The sequence below is a fragment of the Cebus imitator genome, unplaced genomic scaffold (genome assembly GCF_001604975.1).
Source record: "Cebus imitator isolate Cc_AM_T3 unplaced genomic scaffold, Cebus_imitator-1.0 Scaffold103, whole genome shotgun sequence".
Taxonomy (NCBI): domain Eukaryota; kingdom Metazoa; phylum Chordata; class Mammalia; order Primates; family Cebidae; genus Cebus; species Cebus imitator.
In genome coordinates this window covers 3309179-3323219 of record NW_016107418.1, presented here as the reverse complement: position 1 = coordinate 3323219, position 14041 = coordinate 3309179, and the positions used below count along the sequence as shown (strand labels likewise).

At 43.4% G+C, this 14041-nt stretch overlaps 1 long non-coding RNA gene across 1 annotated transcript; it reads left to right on the top strand.

The window, feature by feature from the left end:
* The first annotated feature begins 1458 nt into the window (after positions 1–1458).
* LOC108310470 lies at positions 1459–4384 on the top strand. The gene is made up of 2 exons (XR_001827766.2): positions 1459–1642; positions 3952–4384. It is a non-coding gene; the product is annotated as an uncharacterized LOC108310470 (long non-coding RNA).
* The last annotated feature ends 9657 nt before the right edge of the window (positions 4385–14041 follow it).

The window sequence follows — 14041 nt, the reverse complement described above, 5'->3', positions numbered from 1 at the left end:
AACATGGAGAAACCCCATCTCTACTAAAAACACAAAATTAGTCAGGTGTGGTGGCACATGCCTATAATCCCAGCTATTCGGAAGGCTGAGGCAGGAGACTCACTTGAACCCGTGAGGCAGAAGTTACAGTGAGCCGAGATTGAGCCATTGCATTCCAGCCTGGGCAACAAAAGCAAAACTCCGTCTCAAAAAAAAAAAAGAACTCAGACACAGTCTATATGCTTGAGAATAGACCATCTTGACAGGTAAACTCGATGGCTTCCCCTTGCTATTTACACATACTATTTATTTCTCACAGCTGTCACTTAAAGCACCATATAGCTCTCAATCCTCAGTGATGAGAAAAAGTGGAATACAGACCAGAAATAGGAACTCGAGAGTCCAGTGTTATTTACTTAGTTCAGCAATTAACTTGCAAAGGCTGTTACAATCTTGTTTTCAGCTGTATTATTTTTGCCATTTACAAAACACGGGCATCATGTAAATAACCACACAATACTGATAGAGTACTGAGTCCTCATCACTACAGTTATCCCTGTCTGCTCTGTACTAAATCCATGACAGGATTTGTGTGATTTTAGGGTGTGTGCCTGTTGAAAGCACATCCCCCACACAATCCATTTAGCCATTCATAAACAAAAGAGTAAGATTAAAAAAAATAGTTAATCTTACTAGGCTTTGTGGAATGTTTTTTTGTTGTTGTTGTTTCCGTTTCTGTTGTTGAGATTTTATGCTTTTTTTTTTTTTTTTTTGAGACAGAGTTTCACTCTTGTCGCCCAGGCTGGAGTGCAATGGCTCAATCTCAGCTCACTGCAACCTCCACCTGACAGGTTCAAGCGATTCTCCTGCCTCAGCCTCCCAGAATAGCTGGGATTACAGGTGCCCACCACCATGCCCTGCTGATTTTTGTATATTTAGTAGAAACAGCGTTTCACCATGTCGGCCAGGCTGGTCTCGAACTCCTGACCTCAGGTGATCCACCCACCTCAGCCTCCCAAAGTGATAGGGTAATAGGTGTGAGCCACTGCGCCCAACTGATTTTGTGTTTTTTTCAAACAGTTGTTTTATAGGGGAAAAAAAAAAAGGCTAGATAAAGCTACAGTCAAGCATTAATAGCAGTAGTGAACTCCAGGAAGTGGAACTGGGTGTTCCTTTTATTTTACTTTATGTTTTGCATTGTTTTTATTTTTCACAGTGGGAATGTGTAGACTTTAAAATTAAAAATCAACTTTTAAAATATTACCGATGATTAACTCTGAGTAGAGGGATTACAGGCGATCTTTTAAAATTATTTGAAGATTTATATTGAGAAAAATAAGCATTATTTAAAAGAACATTGACTACACTGTTGTCACTTTTTCTGCAGAAAGTGCAACAGGTGTATCAAGTTACAAGTAGATCTGGCTGTTAGAAGTCTGTGAACCTTTCTTCACCTCATTAATCACTGGCTGACCTACAGAGATTCAGCAACCAGAAATAAAGGCATGAGGTCAAACTGCACAGGGCTTGGGAAGGCTGTCTGACTTCAGATCCTTTAGGCCCTCAAACCTCACGGTTCAAGGTCAGACTGACTGGCAAGGGAGTGAAAGTCTTCCTGGGGCATGGAGTGTGGACACCATCGGAACCGGCTGAGGAATACCAGGTACTACAGAGCAAGGGGCCGTTGTTAAGGGATTTTTTATATGGTGTGATGCCTTATTGTGGTTTTCTGTTTGCTTTCACTCCATGCACGTGTGTGAGCTTCCTACTATTTACCAAGCACCATGCTCATGCTTGGTAGCGGATAGAAAGAGGCAAAATATAGGATCCCAGCTCCCAAGAAGTCTCTCAACAAAAGTAAAGATTAGACAGGTAGAAAAGATAAATTATAACACAGTGGGACAAGTGATACAACACAGGCTTATTCCTCTCAAGGAATGCAGAGAGCAAAGAAAAATCAAACCTGAAGGGTTCAGTGAGTCTTAGCAGAGTTTGTCTTGCAGTAGGCAGCCTGGGGGAAGGTGACTGGAAGAGGAAGTTCTAGGCCCATTGAATACCTGGGGCGGAGATGCAGAGGCAAGAAAGAGCACAAAGAAGGCACCCACGTATAATCCCTGTGTTTCTTTTGAATTGCTGCAGTCAAAGTACCGCAAATGCAGTGAATCAAAATGACAGAGAGATTTGACCACAGACTGTGGCTATGTGGTAAGGATGGGAACAAGAGGCTGCAGTGATGGATGAGAGGGAAGACCATGAGCCAGGGCGTGCAGGCAGCCTTTAGAGTCGGAAAGGGTGGCCAGGCATGGTGGCTCACGCCTGTAATCCCATCACTTTGGGAGGCTGAGGCGGGTGGATCACCTGAGGTCAGGAGTTCGAGACCAGCCTGGCCAATATGGTGAAATCCTATCTCTACTAACAATACCAAAAAAAATTAGCTGGGTGTGGTGGTGGGCACTTGTAATCCTAGCTTCTTGGGAGGCTGAGGCAGGAGAATCACTTGAACCCAGGAGTCAGAGGTTGCAGTGATCCAAGATTGAAACTCTGTCCAAAAAAAAAAAAAACGATTGGAAAGGGCAAGGAAATTGATTCTCCCCAGAAACTTCCAGAAGGAACCAGTCCTGCCAACACCTTGATTTTAGACTCCTGGCCTCCAGAACTGTAAGAGAATAAATTTGTGTCATTTTAAGCCATGAAGGTATTGAAATAGTTGTGATTTGAGGTGGTTTGTTAAATAACAATAGGTAATAGGAACAGAGTTTGGTGTCTGGATATGAAGTGCTGTTTAAACACCTAAAACATAAATACCATGTTTAATTAGCCAATGCTAAAACATGTGGCTTGAGGACTGAGTGGTAGGAAGAAGCCAAATAGGCATTAGGTAAGCTGATAGTGAATATTTGAATAAAGTGAAGAAAATATTATTTGAAGTTGGAGAAAATAAAATATGTGTTATATATTGGCAGGAAATTTGGCAACACTGTCATCTGAGATGATATGGAAAACAGGAAATGAACTTAATAAACTTAACTGGTCTAGCTAAAGAGATTTCTGGGCAGGGTATTAAGGGTGCTACCAGCCTGTTATAGCTGCCTACATAAAACTTGATGAAGATGAAAGAAAAAATATGATGTTCAGCTTTCAAGTGAAAATAAGAGGATACCTACAGGGCTTTTAGCTGAATTAATCTAGTAGGAGATTCTCAAGGCAATAAAAGACCTCTAGGGAAGATCAAATCCAGGACACAGTCAAAGAAATGTGTTCTCAGAATAAAAACGAAGCCAAGCATGTGACTTTAAAGCTTGTTGGGATCTAAGAAAGGTATAAGGTGGTCCTTTGTAGACTCTTTCAAGTAGACAAAAGGCTTCCTAAGGATTCTAGGAGTTTGCCTTTCAAACAATCCCTGTCTAATAGTGGGGCTTCTGAAAATCTCAAGGGCATTGCTTCGCTACAGCTTCATGGGGAGCTCAAGGTAGATAGAGAAGGGCTTATCACAAAGAGATCTGTGGGTGTAGCCTTATCTAATGTAATGGACTTTATAAACTGATACGTAAGAAATCCCCAAAGATATTAAAGGAATTATATCAGCTTAGTTCGAGAGGAACAGATAGTACAAAATAAAATGAGGCTCTCCAGACTTCTAGTCAGACAGCAGGCTGAAACTCTGCACAGGCTACTTTTTATGGAAAAGAAAGGATAACTCAGAAAATGTGAACAAAGACCTAAAAAACAGAGGAAAAAGTTCCAGAGAGTAATTTGCAACCAGCAGGACTGGGTCCTAATCAATACAATGGGCAACATATGCTCAGATGGGTTTCAGAATTAACATAAACCAATGACTGTTAATGTTTCCATTTTCCACGCTTTAGAACAAGAGTCTCTATACACATTATATTATATCTATACCACTGTGTGTTGGGTTTGTTAGGGAGAAGAGCGTCAGAAAACTTGTCTCTTTATTTCATACACTTTCAGATCAAGAGGAACCGTATTTGAGCAACTTAACTGAAGGAGCCTAATCGGCACCTGGACCTATTTTATATTAGGAAACCTGGATCTTGAGCATAAGTCCAGTGCTTTGATGAGATGAAACTTTGCAGGGAAAATAGCTTGGATGTGGAAGAATGTAAATAATTTGTGCACGTGGGGCAAACTGGAAGTTTGAAACATGGTTGCAAATTTTTTTTATATTCCTCCCATGGAGTGTGGATTTATGTCTCCCCCCCTCAAACCTGGGAGGGCTTGTATCGACTTCCATCAGGTGAAAATGGTGGTGGAAGTCACACCACGTGATTTCTGAAGTGAGGTCAGAGTAGTACATACAGCTTCCATCCTGCTTACAGGGAACACTGACTCTCCGAGCTCTGAACCACTCATGTTAGAAGTCACTTCATGCAGAAGGTAAAAATAAAAAGTCACAACTGTGTGGAAGCCCAAGCCAGATGAAGAGGAACTCTGGTTAACAACCCAAAGTAAGCTCAGATTTCAAATTTGTTTTAGCCAGGCATCAGTAAAGAAACTTGTAGGTGATTTCAGCCCCAGACATTCAGTTCTTCCTGAGGCTCCAGACTGCAGCCTGGAGACAAGTCATTCTTACCATCCCGTCTGAATTCTTGTCGCACAGAATCCATGAACATAATGAGCTGGTTGCTGTCTGACACTAAGTTTGAAGTTGCTTGTTGTTTGACAGCAATAACAGGAACACTGCTATATGAGTTTCCTGTGGCTGCTGTAACAAATTATCACAAACTTGGGGGTTTAAAACAACACACGTTTTTTGTCTTACAGTTCTGGAGGCCAGAAGTCCAAAATTGTTATCACTGGGACAAAATAAGGTGTTAGCGGGGCCACACGCCCCTGGAGGCTATTGGGGAATATCCCTTCCTTGCTTCTTCCAGCTTCTAGTGGTTGCTGACACTGATTTGTGTCAAAGTCAACATCTACAAATTTCTCTGTTCCTTCTTCACATTGCTTTTTCACATTGTGTGTGTGCGTGTGTGTGTGCATGTATGTCTGTGTGTATGTGCGTGTAAGATAAGATGGGGTGTGAAAAATCTCTTCTGTTTCTCTCTTATTATGACATTTGCAATGGCATTTAGGGCCATAAGAACAGTCCAGGATAACCTCTCCATCTCCAAATTTTTTTTTTTTTTTTAGACTGAGTCTTGCTCTGTCACCCCAGGCTGGAGTGCAGTGGCACAGTCTCAGCTCACTGCAACCTCTGCCTCCAAGGCTCAAGCGATCCTTTCACCTCAGTCCTAAATAGCTGGGTTTACATGCACCCACCACGATGCCAGGCTAATTTTCGTGTTTTTTATAGAGATGGAGTTTCATCATGTTGCCCAGGCTGGTCTCAAACTCCTGAGCTCAAGCAATCCGCCCTCCTCAGCCTCCCAAAATGTTGAGATTACAGGTGTGAGCCACTGCAGCTGGCCTCAAAATCCTTAATTTAATCATGCCTAAAAAGACTCTTTTGGGTTGGATTTTGATTTTTTTTGTTTGCTTGCTTGTTTATCTTGTTTCTCATACAGAGTAATATTCATAGGCTCTAGGAATTAGGACATGGATATCTTTTGGGGTGTCCCTTTACAGCCTGCTACCACTGCATAGTTGCAATATATATGTATGTGGGTGTGTATATATACATATATATATTATATATATATATATATATATATATATTATATATATATGGGGTTTCTCCATGTTGGTCGGGCTGGTCTCGACCTCCCGACCTCAGGTGATCAGCCCACCTCGGCCTCCCAATGTGCTGCCAAAGTGGGATTACAAGCATAAGCCACCACACCCGGCCAGTGGCAAAATATTACACTGTATATATTCTTTTGTATCTTGCCTTTTAAAATGTATGAGCCAAAATAAGCATTCCCATGCCATTGCATACTCTGAAAACAGCAATATTAATGGTTATGTAATATTCAATTGAATGAATGTAACTCAAGTTATCTAAAACCTTAATTTTTCTTTTCTTCTTTTAACTTTTATTTTAGGTTCAGGGGATACCTGTTCGGGTTTGTTGCATGGGTAAATTACATGTTGGTGGGGATTGATGTACAAATGATTGCACCACCTGGCAGCAGTAAGCATAGTATGCAATGGGTAGGTTTTGTTTTGTTTTGGAGTCAGGGTCTCGCTCTGTCACCCAGGCTAAAGTAATGATCTTGGCTCACTCCTCTGTCTCCCAGGTTCAAGCGATTCTCCTGCTTGAATTCAGCCTCCTGGGTATCTGGGATTACAGGTATGCGCCACCACACCTGGCTAATTTTAGTATTTTTAGTAGAGAAGGGGTTTCACCATGTTGGCCAGGCTGGTCTCAAACTCCTGACCTCAAGTGATCCACCTGACTCGGCCTCCCAAAGTGCTGGGATTACAGGTGTGAGCCACCGTGCCCAGCTCCAATGGGTAGTTGTTTGATCCTCACCCTTCTCCCACACTCCACTCACAGGTAAGCCCTGATGTGTATTGTTCCACTCTTTATACCCATAGGTACTCAATGTTTAGCTTCCACTTATAAACAAAAACTTGCAGTATTTGGTTTTCTTTTCCTGGCCTCTGGCTGCATCTGTGTTGTTGCAAAAGACATGATTTTGTTGTTTTTTATGGCTATGTAGTATTGCATGGTGTATATGTACCACATTTCCTTTATGCAGTCCACCACTGATGGGCATCTAGGTTGATTCCATATTTTTGCCATTGTGAATAGTGCTGCAGTAAACATACATGTGTTATATGTCTTTACGGGAGAATGATTTATATTCTTTTAGGTATATACCCAGTATTGGGATTGCTGGGTCAGGTGGTAGTTTAAGTTCTTTGAAAATCTCCAAACTGCTTTTCCACAATGACTGATCTAAACATTCCCATCAGCAGTGTGTAAACATTCCCTTTTCTCCACAACCCTGCTACCTGTTACTTTTTTGGCTTTCTAATAATAGCCATTCTGATTAGTGTGAGATGATATCTCACTATGATCCAAAACCTTAATTTTGGACACTTATTTCCAACTCTCTATTTTTTTATTTCCTGAGACTAGATTCTAGATATGGAACTTATGAGTGTGAGCAGCTTACCACTTGTGACTATATTGCCAGATTGCCACTTAGAAATGCTTATTAATGTATTATTTTATTATTCCTGTGGGTGCATGTCTCATCATCATATCCTCACCAGCATTGAAGTACTGGATTTTTCAGTTTTGGTTATTTGCAAATATTTCTTTAGAAGTCTATGTTTTCTTCTCATTTTGTATTGGATTCTTTATAGGTTAGCAATTTTTCTGACATTTTTGTAGCAAATACTTTTTCATCATTTTGTTATTTGCTTTTAAATTTTGGATATGATATCCTTAATTGCTACATACTTACAAAGTCTGCACTTGTTTTTTAGATGGAGTTTTGCTCTATCGCCCAGGCTGGAGTGCAGTCGCATGATCTCAGCTCACTGCAACCTCTGCCTCTGGAGTTAAAGTGATTCTCCTGCCTCAGCCTTCCAAAGTGTTGGGATTATAAGGCATGAGCCACTGCGCCTGGCCCAAAGTGCACTATTCAGAAAGCAGACTCAGTACTGCTTGAAACAGCACAGGGTTTGATGTCAGAAAGCCCTAGATAAGAATCTCTCATAGAAATGAATGCTGGTTGTTTTAAAGCTTAAATAAAATAATTTAAGTTTAAAAATCAAGCATGAAGGCTAGGCTATGCAAGTACTTAATCCATTTCTTTTGGTTCTATTTGCTAGAAAAGAAAACAAATCATCAAAGAGAAAATCCAAATGCCCAATAAACATGAATATGCTCAACCTGTTTAATAATTTTAGAATGAAACATTCAAAATAGTTACTATTTTCGATCCATCAGATTGGCAAAAAAAAAATTTATTGTATTTTAGGTTTTGGGGCACATGCGAAGAACATGCAAGATTGTTGCATAGGTACACACGTGGCAGTGTAATTTGCTGCCTTCTTCCCCTTCACCTATATCTGGCATTTCTCCCCGTGCTATCACTCCCCAACTCCCCACCCCCCGCTGAAGATTGGCAAAAATTTAAGAGATAATGTCTAGTGCAAAGGAGGATATGAAAAAAGGGAAACTCACTCAAGGGGACTGTGGACTGTGTGACTTGCTAAAGTTTTTTGGAAAGCAATGGATATCTTTATTAGAATTTTAAAATGTACATATTTTTGACCTGTCATTTCCAATTTAAGAAATCTATCCTTTAAAAATGCAAAACTACAAAAGGGTATTTGTGAAAAGAAGTTTATTTTTGTATGGTTTATAATAGCAAAACACTGACATGTTCAGCTGTCAGGAAATTGTTAAATAAATTGATTTTAAATTTCTTTCCACTAGAATTAATCTCCCCAAGAACAGGGATTTTTAACGGTGACGATGACTGCTGCTTTCCCAGCACTTAGAACATAGTAAACATTCAAAAGAAATGATTAAATGATCGAATAAATAAATAACATTCTATTATATCTTAATTTACATGATGCAATAGACATTTTAAAAATTGGTGTGATTTATGTGTAATGATCTGGGGAAATGCCCGTGATATATTATTAAATGATAAAAGCAAGTCACAGAGTAAAGTGTTACGTCATTTTTGGTTTTTTTAAGGGCAAAAAACGAAGAACAAGAGTATAAATGTAATACATATTTGCGTAAGTACAGAAAAGTTCTCGAAATGACATCCAATGTAGTGTTAAAATTGTTAACAGAGGGATGGAATTGAAAGGATGGAGAAGTTATTTTTCTTTACACATCTCCGCATTGTTTAACCTTCTTGGAAGGAATTGTTTGTGCAAGCCCTTAGCTCAAACCAAACTAGACTTTGCTATGAGAAAGACAGTAGGCTTGAATCCGCGCACACATTAGGAAACAGTGACCTTGATACTGTTATTCTTTGTACAGCATTGGTTTGTTGCCTTTTTTTAAGTATCTGTTGAACACTGGTAAATTTTGCTCCCCGCCTCTCGGTAGTCGCTCGGCCTGTTCTTTCCTGCAGTTATTTCTCCCCGGGAGCCTGCCGCCTCGCCCCCGCCCTTATCTCCGGACGGCTTTGGAGCCAGCGCGGCGTCCGCGGGGCAGCTACTGTGTGCACGCTCGACCTTTGCCACCCTCCGCGCTGATGGGAACTGGAGGAGGATGTGGTTTCGACACAATGTGGCCCACATTTTGTTTCCTTGAATATACCTTGTTTCCCAAAGTACAAGTCCCAACTCCAGTTTTGAAAGAATTCCCCGAGAAAGGGGGCTTGCGTGGAGGAGGGGGAGGTGCGAGGGGAAGATGAGGTGTTGGAGAAGCCCGGAGCACGGGCCTCTATTAATATTAACTTTCATTAAGACTTGGCCTTTCTGTCCCCGGGGCTTCAAAAGCAGGAAGTCAAGGGCAGTGGAAAAGGGAAGGGAATTGGCAGGAAGGGAAGACCTTGAGTAAATTATTTAGCTGTGACACGAGATTAAGAGTGATCCCACCCTCCTCCCTGCCCCACACACCCCAAAGTGGGCCCAGGTTGGGGAGCAGCGCTCCAGCTGCCATTCATCATGGGAGCCCAGAGGCGAAATCGGGTTCCGGGGGACCCGGAAAATTGCTAGAGTCTGGCGAGGGGCAAATCAGGAAGTGTCTTTGTCGGAGATGAGATGGAACCCGGCCTTGGGGCGCAGCCAGGCTCCAAGGGAGACCGCGTTTGCCCAGGTGTCAGGCCGCGCCTTCTGGTGGCTGTGAAGAGAAGGAGCAGGGTTAGAGCCACAGCGCCGCCGGGGGAGTGGAAAGCAGTAGATTCGCTCGCGCCCGCTGTGCGAGGCGACTCCCCCGAGACCCACCCGCAGTCCCGCGCCATTGGCCGAGGGGCCGGGAAAGCCACCGAGGCGGCGGAAAAGGCCGCGGGGGCACCCCTCGGCTTCTCCTGCCGCGGCTCCTGCTGCGCCTGCTCAGCCTCCCGCTCCCCGCCCGGAGTCCCAGCTCTCGGGTCGGCCGCAGGGCTGGGGACGGAGGCCGCGGCGTCTCGGCAGTTCGGCCCTCTCCTCCGGAGCAGCAGCGCCGCCTGCCGGGGGCTTCGCGCAAGCGAGAAAGGCCCGACGCCGCAGGGCGGGCGGCTGCAGCTTTGAGGGGCCGAACACACCCGAGCTCCCGCTCCGCCTTTTGAAAATTGAATCCTTCGGGCCTGATGCCACCATCGCCGGCCCAGGGCGCCCAGCCACGACAGGTCGAAGGCAGGCGCCCCGGGCGTTCTTTGCCAGGGCGGCTTCGGCGCCCGCGGCCCAGGTTCCCCGCACCTCCGCGCCGCAGTGGCGCGCGCCTTTTGAAAAGCATGGCGTCCTCAGGTATGAGGACGAAAACAACCGCGGACACCACACCGTTCCAAAGAAGAAAAAGAAAGTGCCCGGAATCTCAGGGCGCACTTCCGGGGCGGCGGGCGAGCGGCGGCGGGAACGCGCTCCTAGGCTTCCAGCCTGGCAGGAGGCCGCGGCGCCCGGACCTCCGGCCGCGCGCAACCCCTCAGGAGACGCCGCGAATCTCTCCAGGAAGCCCCAGGCGGCCGCGGGGACCCAGGAACGACACGCAGCCGGCAGAGACTGGCCGTCTTGGGCGAGAGCAGCGGGACAGGAGCTCCTGGGCGCCCGCCGGGAGGCACTGGGCTCGGGAACCTTGCGCTCCGAGTGACCTTGGGGAAGGGTCACGGAGCCCGGGCCCCGCGGCAGTCGGGAGTGGACGCCACCGGTCGCGCAGGCCGCAGGGGAAGGGGTGGATCGCCGCTGCCTAACCTCTATCTGCTGTAATGGCTGCGTAGATCCGCAGAGATGCCTCGATACCAGGCCGAACGCTTCCCCCAGGCGCCTTGTGGACAACGAGCCCATTTAGGCATAGATAAAGAACAAGTTCCATCCATTTAGATCGGGCGCGGTGCCTCACGCCTGTAATCCCAGCACTTTGGGAGCCTGAGGTGGGCTGATCACCAGAGGTCGGGAGTTCCAGACCAGCCTGATCAACATGGAGAAATCCCGTTCTATTAAAAATACAAAATTAGCCGGGCGTAGTGGCTCAGGCCTGTAATCCCGGATACTCCGGAGGCTGAGGCAGGAGAATCGCTTGAACCCGGGAGGCTGAGATCTTGCCGTTGCACTCCAGCCTGGGCAAAAACAGGGAAACTCCGTCTCAAAAAAAAAAAAGTTTCATCCATTTTTCTGTCTAAAACATTCAAAGACTCAAATCTAGACAATAGTTTCTCTGAGGTAGAAATACGGGGGGAGTGGGAATAAACTAAAAGTTGGGGTGAGGAACTTGCTTCTGGTCTATTTTGTCTGCAGATTTGCAAAAGGAGCGCCCTGCTGTATTCACTAGTACCCAGCCCTCCTAGAAACTTACCCACTGAACAGCTTCACGTGGCATGATCATTTGATGAATCGCTTTTTAGTTTCCCATCCGGCCAAGAGGACCAATCATAATACTGGATGTATTATGACATGTCAAGACTCTCACTTCTCTGTAAATATGAGAAATAAATGTCGATTGTTGGTTTTCTGTAGACTTGTGATCACACCCAAGAACTGTCATTCTCCAGTTACCAAAGTCTGAATCATTGTCTAATGTGCCATGTGTATAACAATATATCACTAACAGCGATCTGAAAGTGTAAAGATGTTTATGTAAAATTCATAGATATGATGAAAATGATGATAGGAATGAATGAAAATAAATACAAGAATGTGGATTTCTAAAATATGCATTATTTTGAATAAAGTGGTCCAAGAGAAAAATAATGTTTTAATTTTTTATGTGTGGATTCCAGTCTTTCCTTTTATTCTTTCTACAGTTTTCTATATTTCTATTTGTTACTAGACAGTAGTCTTTGGTTCTGACGTCTTTATGTCTTTTTTCTGTTTGTTTCTGGCAATGCACATAATAAGAAATATACACGCAGCAATAATCTTGCTGTTGTTATTCACAAACACCCAGCGGAACAAAAGAGGCAACAAGGAGAAATGAAAGAAGTCTCAGCCACAGAATGGTAGGAAAAGTTATATCACACAGCTAGCCCCACTGCCACCTCTAAAACCTGCCTGGTTTGTTAAAAGCATAGTGCACCCTCTCCAAGAAGAGCAGGAGGCAAAAGGAAAAAAGGCAAAGGAAAACTGACTGAATGTAGGAGTTGTGGGGTTGAAAGTTTGTACAGTCTAAGTGTGATTAAGAAGATAAGTTAAATGTTTATTTTAAATATTTACAAATTAACCTACTTTACTCAGATATGAATGTTTTTGTTATACTCCAAAGCAACACCAATATCATACTAAATCTGCTGCTGTAATTTTATTGTAAGGTAGAATTCTGGAGATGAGAGTAAAGCACTTTTCTTAAAACAACGTCTAAGGAAGAATAAGCCTTTGAGAACTTAAAGCTCAGCAGCCTCCCGGATGGCTCCTGAAGAGTACAGAATTAATATTGACATGTTGGGGTGGAAATTGTCTCAAAATAAAGAAACTATTAATGCCATCTAGTTAGAGTATCTGCCTATCTGCTCCCTTTGGGTTAAGAGTGTGCTGATGGATTATAAGAAGGTTCTCAACTACATCCTCAACTAACCTGGATTCTCCTAAGTACGATTAGAACCTAGATGTTCTAGTTGGGAACATCTCTTCTAGTAAATGAAAGGGCAAGTAAGTCATACAGATCAGCAACTTGTTGCCACATCTGGAATGCTACTTTGTGCCTTGCCACTCAAGATTTCATACAGATGCTTAGGAAGTGGCGATCAAGAAACAACAGACTTCAGGCAATTTTGACAAAGTAAGCAAAGCTGAATGCATTAGAAAAAAATTCTGGGAAGGGGTTATTCTATTATCATTTGAGAAATTATCTTGCTCAAAAGCTCGTTGTAAGGACTCTCTAGCACTTGGAAGAATACAGTACAAGAAGCAGCTCATATCGTGACTGGGGTCTAGTCTTAAGCATACAATGCTACATTGGCTTACATTACCTCGCTGGATCCTCAGGTTACTGATGAGGAAGTGATTGGAGGTTGGGATCTTCCCAAGGTGGGTAAACTGGTAAATAACAACCTGTCTCTAAAACGAAGTGCAGAGTGGCCCTAAAAACATAACTTTTCTTGCCATTCTGTGGCTGAGACTTCTTTCATTTCTACCTCTTGTCTCTCTTTTTAAATTTTTCCTGAATGGTTGTGGATAACAACAGCAAGAATATTGCTATGTGTATATTTAGATTGCTATTTAATATTAGTTTTCTTCACTGATGTAGGCATCTTTCTAGATATTACTAGGAAGAAGTGAAACACATTGCAATGAAACATTCGTTACTTTCATTGACAGCCCATCGTGTTAACTTTATTGGATTAATATGATAAAACCACGAATTGTTCACAAAGGGGAAAAAAGACTCAGGTCGTTCGCTCTCCATAAATACTTTTTTGTTTGTTTGGTTGGTTGGTTGCTTGCTTCCTTGTTTTTGAGACAGAGTCTCTCTCTGTCGCCCAGAGTGGAGTGCAGTGGCTCCATCTCGGCTCACTGCGACCTCTGCCTCCCGGGTTCAAGCGATTCACCTGCCTCGGCCCCCAAGTAGCTGGGATTATAGGCGCACGCCACGATGCCCAGTTAATTTTTGTATTTTTAGTAGAGACGGGGTTTCGCCATATTGGCCAGGCTGGTTTCAAACTCCTGACCTCAAGTGGTCTGCCCGCCTGGGCCTCCTAAAGTGCTAGATTACAGGCGTCAGGCCACTGCGCCCGGCCCATAAATGTTTTTTTTGGACCTCAGTTCCACAACAGTGATAGGTTTTATTCCCTATTTTATTCCCATATTTATCCCAAATTCCCAGTCTTACCATGTATTAATACTGTGCCCACATTACTGTAAATTTTAGAAAGAAAATACCTTGTGCAAAATGACCCTTTTAGAATGGTAGATAGTCCCTCTCCCCTAAATTTGTTTTTATTTATTTCTTTCTTTTTATTATTATTTTTTATTTTTTATTTATTTATTTATTTTGAGACGGAGTTTCGCTTTTGTTACTCAGGCTGGAGTGCAATGGCGCGATCTC